General features: G+C 31.0%; 1 protein-coding gene across 2 annotated transcripts in view; it reads left to right on the top strand.

Annotated features, from left to right (window-relative positions):
- The first annotated feature begins 430 nt into the window (after positions 1-430).
- The window catches only part of LOC127702469 (2-oxoisovalerate dehydrogenase subunit beta, mitochondrial-like), a 47932-nt gene continuing 40032 nt past the window's right edge, over positions 431-8330 (top strand). For both annotated transcript variants that reach the window (XM_052206678.1, XM_052206676.1), the window contains exons 1-2: positions 431-582; positions 2219-2266. The gene's annotated coding sequence lies outside the window, so the exon portion shown is untranslated. The remainder of the gene's footprint in view (positions 583-2218; positions 2267-8330) is intronic.

An 8330-nucleotide genomic window follows, 5' to 3' on the forward strand; every position in this document is an offset into this window, starting at 1 on the left:
TCCAGAAACACCTGATATGCGCGGGGAAAAGTATCTTACGTTCTTTACTACCATTGTATTGACATCACTGCTGGGTGGATATTTGCCTTTTTGAATTAGAGGAAAATACTGGTAAAACGTATTATGGAAAGCTGCATTTGTCTTGCTTTGGTCGAGTAGAATTTAAGGTGAATCTGTACAAACATTATAGAAATACCATGAAATGGAACTGAAAAAGTCCCAATATTTGATTTTCCCTTTGAGGCGGTTTATTATCAATGAATATCTAAATGTAACAATAGATGACGTACATGATTGAATTACCATATACATTATGAATAACGAACACAATATCAATTGAAACTTACAACACCTTGAAAGGAATTTACTTGTCCTATTGTTAGAATTCAGAGAAACCGCATTTAGTATTTTTAAATGTAAATATCGTAAATAAAATGATCATACTGTAACTTGCTTTCGTTATTTTATTTTAAGGAAGGAAATCTGGTTGGAATGTATGTACATACAACTTTTTATAAACTTTGTGCATTAGTTATCTATCGCGAGGTATTTAACAAAACATCTTTTATAGTTAAGTTATAGGTAAGTACGTTTATTTTTCTTAAATACTTCTGAAAATGGTAAAAGTAAATCCGTCCAACACATATTTACGAGATTGTCATAAGAACGAATGCTTGTGTTACCGTTTGTAATCTTGTCAATGTAAGCTCCAATATCTTTTAAAAGTATTCAGTTGTAACTCTTTAAAATTATTAGACATCTGTGTAGAAAATTTGACGATACCCTTACTTTTCTTCAGTTTTATAATTGAACCTGTGATTGTGATACTTTAAAACTACTCAATAATTTAGTTTGGCCTACGATTTATTTTCAGTGGTTAGACTTTTGGTTTGAACATAGTTGTTTCATCAAATTAGGATGTGAAAAATTAAATCAATAAGTTATTTATTTGTTGTGAACTCAACCTTTACCAAACTTAAGATACTTTAAGAAAGCCATACAACTTGAATAAAAACAATACAATAATAAAAGTAAATACATGTAGGAAGTCCAATGAACTGTTGCACAAATGTAAAAAATACAGAAAATGTATATAACAATTTACTATTTATACGGTCCTGACCGTAGCTGGATAGGATGTACTTGTATATATGATGTATTTTTTAAAAATATTTCCGTCTTGAACATAACTGATTAAGGTTAATACACAATCACATATTGTGGGTACTAGACTATTTATCATACTGACAAATTTTAACCATGTACAGCCGTGATAATTTAATCAATCCCTAAAAATCATAATGTGATATTGTGTATAGGTTATATTTAAATAAATCATACATGTCACATTCTGTTTCTTTTTTGCTGTTGTTGCATTGTTCATGAGGGGCGTTTTTAAAATAGAAAGATAAGGTTTCATGGTTAAGTCAATTAATTATTTAAATATCTACTTTAAAAAATCTAAAAACAGGTGAACAGGAAAGTGTGTGATTACATAAGCGAAGAACGAATTTCTGTTTTCGTTGTCATTAAACGAACAATAATGTATAATAAACCGATTATGATCTAATTTTATAAATATTGGCCTTCTGTTTAGCTAAATCTATAAATGGAGGTTATTTTAACTAAAATGAAATTAGATATGACCTATAAGATCCCCAAATCAATACTTCCATATTTGAAAATGTTAGAATCTATGTATTCTTCATATTGAATTTTCCTTGGAGTTCGGTATTTTTGTTATCTTACTTTTTTGCATACAGCTCTTACACAAGCAGTCATAGGACATTGTACATGTTGTATTTGCTCTTTTTTTTAGCAAAATTTACCTAGAGTTTGTTACTTTGTAAACATTTACAAAATTCCAAATTAAACGATCTACTGTCAAGTCAAATAAATATGATCTTTATATTCTACAATAGTCTTTCACAATAAACTTGTTATATTTTACCTATGTTGGACCACAAAATGAAAGAAAAACTCGAGCGTCATAAATTAGCTGTACTTGGTCAATTCAAGATATATTGCTGTTGCAACGGAATCCCCTCGATGGCTTAATATAAGTTTTATACTCAACGTATGATTTGGTTGATCTCATTGGTCAAAATTCAATTATGACGTCAAATTTTTATACTTTTTTACAATTGCAATTATAATTTTACGACAAAAAGGTGACCATGTCTGAAGACTTTGCATAAAAAATCTCTTCTTTTTGCAGATCATTAAACCAAAGATAAAGTTTGCAAAAGTACAGTCGTAAAATTGTGTAAGTCAAATTGCTTATTTTAGGAATATATTTATAATTAGTTTCATTTTAAGCTTTTCAAGTGTCATACATTCAAATTATTGGCTGACAGGTATTTCTCTTCCGTCTTATTTTGTCAAGATAACGCATCTTTGTAGAATAACGCATCGAGGTATTTTTAAAAAAAACATCTGTTATTAATAAATCATTAAATTATTTATTATTTGTGAACTTTTATCAAACTTTAAATACTTAAAGGAAGCCATGCATATTCAATAAGAACAACATAAAAAAGTACATGTAAAAAGTGCAATGAATTGCACAAATGAAACACTACAGAAGAAAATGTGTTTAAACAATTGCTGTTTGTTCGGTCCTAACCGTAGCTGGTAAGGATGCACTTGTGTATGTTATATGTTTTTCTTTGCTTGATATATTTCCATCTTAAATGGAACTGGGTTAATATCCCTAATGGACCTTGAAATGAGGAAGACAGATATGTCGTCTGTCTGCTAAATACCGAACGTGACCTACTCCCGAATATGACTGTTATACCGAGGGTGAATTTACATTGCTATACGACGTGTCTCGGTATTTTGTACATCCAACATTCATGTATTTATTTTTGATGTTTCTGTTATGGTTTCGGTTGGATAATGTGTTATGTCTTATCGTTTGAAGTCCATCATTGTCATGAAATTGTTTGGACTGGTATTGTGAAAATAATTGTATAAAGTTCGAGATTGCATGTTCGTTACGTAAGTGCATCACTGTTTTCGATGTCCTGTGGTGTCTGTCGTTGATGGAAGATGTTCGTTGTTGTTCGGCGGTTTGCATGTTGTGTCGACTATGATATTATTTGTTTGTGCGTTTCTCTGTGATGAGTGTTCTTGCGTGTGTTTGTGCTGTATTTCTGTCATGTAGTGTTGCCATGTTGGCGATATTTTTTAACATTGTCATAAAAGCGGGAGGTTTGGATAGCCATAAAACCAGGTTCAACCCACCATTTTTTCTTTAAATGTCCTGTACCAAGTCTGGAATATGGCAGTTGTTATCAAATAGTTCGTTTCTATGTACGTTGGCGTTTGTTTTTGTTGCACTTCAGTTTTCCTATTGTTCCTTTTTTTCCCTCTTATAGTTGATGTGTTTCCCTCGGTTTTAGTTTTTAACCCGGATTTGTTTTCTCTCAATCGATGAATGACTTTTGAACACCAGTATTCTACTGTTGCCTTTATTTATGAACCTCATTAAAATATTAGTCCGCCATCGAATTGTGGAAGCTTTGATTGTAAAAATTGACATAACTGAACTAGGGTTGGTGTCTCATAGAGCTGATGTGATATGAAAAAAAAAATTTAAAAACATAAACCTGTAAAAATGATTACAAAGGACAGTTGTTTTTAATGATTTTGTATGTTGAGAATTTTGGGATTATTTCATGAGATGAGTGACATTTTCCACTATCTTTCAGCATGGGTTGGGCATTTGACGGGAACAAGAATCACACTTACCAACCCAAAAATCGTTACACACATGTGTAAGTGTCTCAGCTTCAAAATGAGCCATGATACATATCCAAGTTCACGATATGGACTGAGCTACAAAAGAAAATGTTACCATTACCGCCTACCTAAAATCAATTGCGCATACTGACCCAACTGATCAAGATTATTATACAAACACATATTGCGGGTACTAGACTATTCATTATACGGAAACATTTAACCATTTACTGGCCATGGCAAGTCGTAATAAATTAAACCATCCGCAAAAACATCATATGATATTGTGTATAGATTATTTTTTAAAGAATCATATCCATTTCTATTTAGTGCATTGTTCTAGAAAGGTGATGTTTAAACTTCATAGAGAAGGTTTCATAGTTAACTAAATTTATCATTTAAATATCCGCTTTAAGGAATTTTTAAATATAGGTTAACAGGAAAGTGTGGTTACATAAGTGAAAACGTTTTTTTTTGTCTATTTTCTTTGTCATTAAGGTAGCTGGGGAGTTTAAATGTTCGACGATAGATTTTTCTTCAACTTCTTTAAAAGAATTCGCGGTCAATGTACTTTCACATTTCAATGTGAAAACTGGAGGTCACGGACCTTTTTTCGCCTCGGCTAAAATACGTTGAAATTAACGAAATCACAGTTATTCTATATGGGTTATATAAGGAATTCTTCATGTTTCCTTATTGAGGAAACATTAAACGATAGAATAGGTTAACATTCAATGAAAGAATTGCTTTTCATCAATACTTCCGAAATGTCAAATGAAAATAGGGTTTTTATTGTCTTGAAAAATCAAAAAACAATAAACAAATTGTCCTATCAAATTCAGTATAATTATCTGCCCTTGATTTTAAAAGGATGTTTTCTGAAAGTTTTAAATACACTAAATAACACATTTTTGATAGTTTAATCTTTTAATTTCAAGTTTTAGATGTTTTTCTTGTATATTGAATGTTTCTTGGTAAAAATATTTATAAAGCAAAAAGGAATTTTTGCAACATGCCCAGAAGGGATGCTCAGAAAAAGACAACCGATCTACCTTAAAAGAACAATACTATCTGATAAACCGATGAGGATATATTTTATCAAGATAAGTTGTTTAGTTATTAAACATTAAATTAATTATCATAAGCTAAATCTATAAATGGAGATTATATTTACTAAAATGAAATAAGGTATGACTTATACAAGTCAATACAAAGGTTTCCATATTTGGAAAAGTTAGATTCTATATACTGTACATATAACTATATTTATTTATTTTGTGTTCTGCAATTCTTTTGGTATTTTGCATATAGCTATTGCACAAGCAGTCACAGAAAATTGAGAAAGAAAAATACCGTTAGTCCGTCCGTCCGTCCGTCATCAGTTTGTTGTCAACATGCAAGCACCTCATTTTTGTCGAATCCTTTTTAGATGTGGAACAATGTTTACATTTAACATTTTATTGCACTAGATTAAACCACTGAGAACAATTTTGATGATGAATCAAATCTGTAGTGAGGCTCACTCATGTCGAGAGGGAGACTTTAACAAATATTCCAAATTATTTCGTGTCAGCATGCTAGTGCCGTTATTTGTTGGTTAGATTTTCTTTAAAATCGGCGGAATTTGATTATCAAAAAATAAAATAAAAGAATAAATCTTATTCGTACTGCCGTATGAACATGTGTAAAGTTTGAAAAGAAAGTCGATCGAACAATAACTATCCGCTTAATTGACTTAAGGCGAAGTGTACGTAATCAACTACTCCACAAATTTTTTTAAAATTTAACGTATGGATTCTGCTTATAAAAATACATCAGAAAATAAAATAAAAAAAGGGGGAAACCGTTTTCGTTTTTCAGATACAATCTTTTTAAATTAACAGCATGATACGTAAAAAAAAAACAAAGGGTATATAGGGAAAATCATAAAAATCGGCAGACATTTTTACTCTATCAAGATTTTCTAATTCGTTGGTCCACAGAATTTTTTTAAAATCGATATAGGATTAAAAAATGAACGGCGAATCCAATGTTGCAAAGAAAGTCCCTAGCAACCGTGCTAGTTTTCTAGCTATATCGTGTGGAAGTTTGATTTTTAGCGGAAAACATAAAAAAAATATTTGGCGACGTTATTGATGTCTACTGTAACGTCACCACAACTTCTACTCTATAACGCTATTATACCGTACAATGACGTAATAAAGTCGTGAGTGTGCATAACCCATTTTGCTAATTATTGCAAATACTCAAGCGTCATCAATTGATAAGGAAATAAACTGACTAATTTTTAAGGATATTTCTGCTGCCAAAAAAATGCAAATTGGCAAATAACTATACTGCAAGTGAAAGAAAGCTACTGTATAGGCTTCAACTCCATCTTTTCTAAATTTGACGGACTGTCACATCTGTTTAAAAAAATGCTTGTATTGTTCTAATTTTTATGAATCAAATATCGAGTTTGGTTGAAATTGTCCCGGTTAACACAGCGTTGACAGAATGATTCTACACATATTTGAATAATCGGTTATGATATTGGTATTGCGTGTACTCGTCTTTTTTAAATCGTATTTCTGCATGTTTGTATTTAATAAAAAGTAAATATAATTTTCTGCATCTTTTCATTCTCACCATTTCCGGCGCTATTCGGAGTATTGCGCACAAAACCCATTTTATTTGTCAGGTTCACACACGTGCATGTGACTAAACTCTGCAACTTTATGTTAAAAATTTTCTGTCTCGTTCGCTTTCCCTTTTCTTTAACTACACGAGAAAACATGATATAATGTTTGCTGGAGTTTCAATAACAAAGGAAATAAGTTCTTGTACCATTATTTATAAAATATCCACATGCACGACTCCAAAAAAATAAGAAAACTGCATCTGCATAATTATTATCTTGAGAATTTTTACGGCTGTAAAGAGGTCAAGAGAAATACCCGCTGATGAATTTCAGCAAAATAAAACAGATCGGAGTTTTTGATACAAATTCCCGTAGCACAGATCATTCCCAGTGTTATGCCGTAGTATTGTGTAAATTGTAATGCTATAACATTGTGTATAGTGTAATGCTAAGGCCCGTTCTGGTCATGTTGCAAAAATACTTTTTTGCTTTAAAAATATTTTACAAAGTATCATTCAATATACAAAAAAATACCTACAAATTGAAATTTAAAGATTGAACTATAAAAAAATTAAGTGTCATAAAGTATATTCAAAATTTTTGGAATTTTTCCAAAAAAAATTAAGGCCCTTGACCGCTAATTCTATTTGATATTTCAGAAGTATTTTAATGTAAAGCAATTCTCTCATCGAATTTCGCTCATTCCATCATTTAATAGAAATAAGAAGATGTGGTATGAGTGCCATTGATTTATCCATCCAAGTCAAAAAGTGTAAAAAATAAACAATTATAGGTCAAAGTACGGCCTTCAACACGGAGCCTTGGCTCACACCGAACAGCAAGCTATAAAGGGCCCCAAAATGACTAGTGTAAAACAGTTCAAACCGGAAAATGTTTCCTCGATAAGGAAAAGTTAAGTTTCCCCTATATATTCAATATAAAATAACCCAATTTCGATAATTTCAATATATTATTACGAAAAAACAAGGTCCGTTATCCCCAGTTTTTATATCAAAATTTGAAATTACATTGACCCAGAGGTCTCTTACAGAAGTTTAAGAAAAATCTATCGTCGACCATTTAGAAACCCCAGCTACCTTAAATGAAGTGAATGTAAGCAATTATTATAGGCAACCATACGGCCTTCAACGATGAGAAAAATGCATACCGTATAGGCGGCTTTAAAAGGCCCCGACATTGTATACATTATTACTTCACCCCTTCCCCTTCTTCCCCTACCTTATACTCTTATACTCTATTCTATCATAATCTTCAATTGAGACTTGAATAGAAAAGTTTACTTCAAAATTGTATTCACTACTTCTGAATAATACCCAAAAACACAACAAAAAAAAACAAATTTCGCTATTCTTTCGAAAATGGAATTTGATAAAGGAAAAAAATAACATGTTCTTTTTTTATCATACATGTGTAGTTTCAGTTTCAACTTTGGTTCTAAATTTAGATTTTACGGAAAAGAAGACACCTGTTTATATTCTGCACCTTGAAGCTAAGATTTGAATGACATAGATTTTAATTATTCTGAGATTTATAAATGTTATAGTGCTCAATTCTTTGTTTCTGTGTAATGTTTTGTGGACGGAATCTGATGGTTTTTTCTTTCTTTTTTTTTTGGCTGTTGGCTGTGTGCTTCGACTTACAATAAATGTTGCACTACTGCCGTAGTGGTCGATTACCCCTTAGTATCTTTTATACTTTTTATATAAATATGAATCATGTCCTAAAATTTTAAATTGCATAAAAAACGGACATGCCAAAGTCTTTCTAGTTCAACACACAAATTCACATACAATATAATTATTCGTTACCTACAATTTTACGCTACACTGTGAATTTTATTTAAATCTATGGTTTTTCAAAAAATATTGTTGGTCAATTCTGGTTTGATTTCAATGAATTTGAAACGAATACAAAACTGGTTTATTTGTTTATTTGTTTATAA

Source organism: Mytilus californianus, unplaced genomic scaffold, assembly GCF_021869535.1.
Source record: "Mytilus californianus isolate M0D057914Y unplaced genomic scaffold, xbMytCali1.0.p SCAF_5, whole genome shotgun sequence".
In the NCBI taxonomy this organism is placed as follows: domain Eukaryota; kingdom Metazoa; phylum Mollusca; class Bivalvia; order Mytilida; family Mytilidae; genus Mytilus; species Mytilus californianus.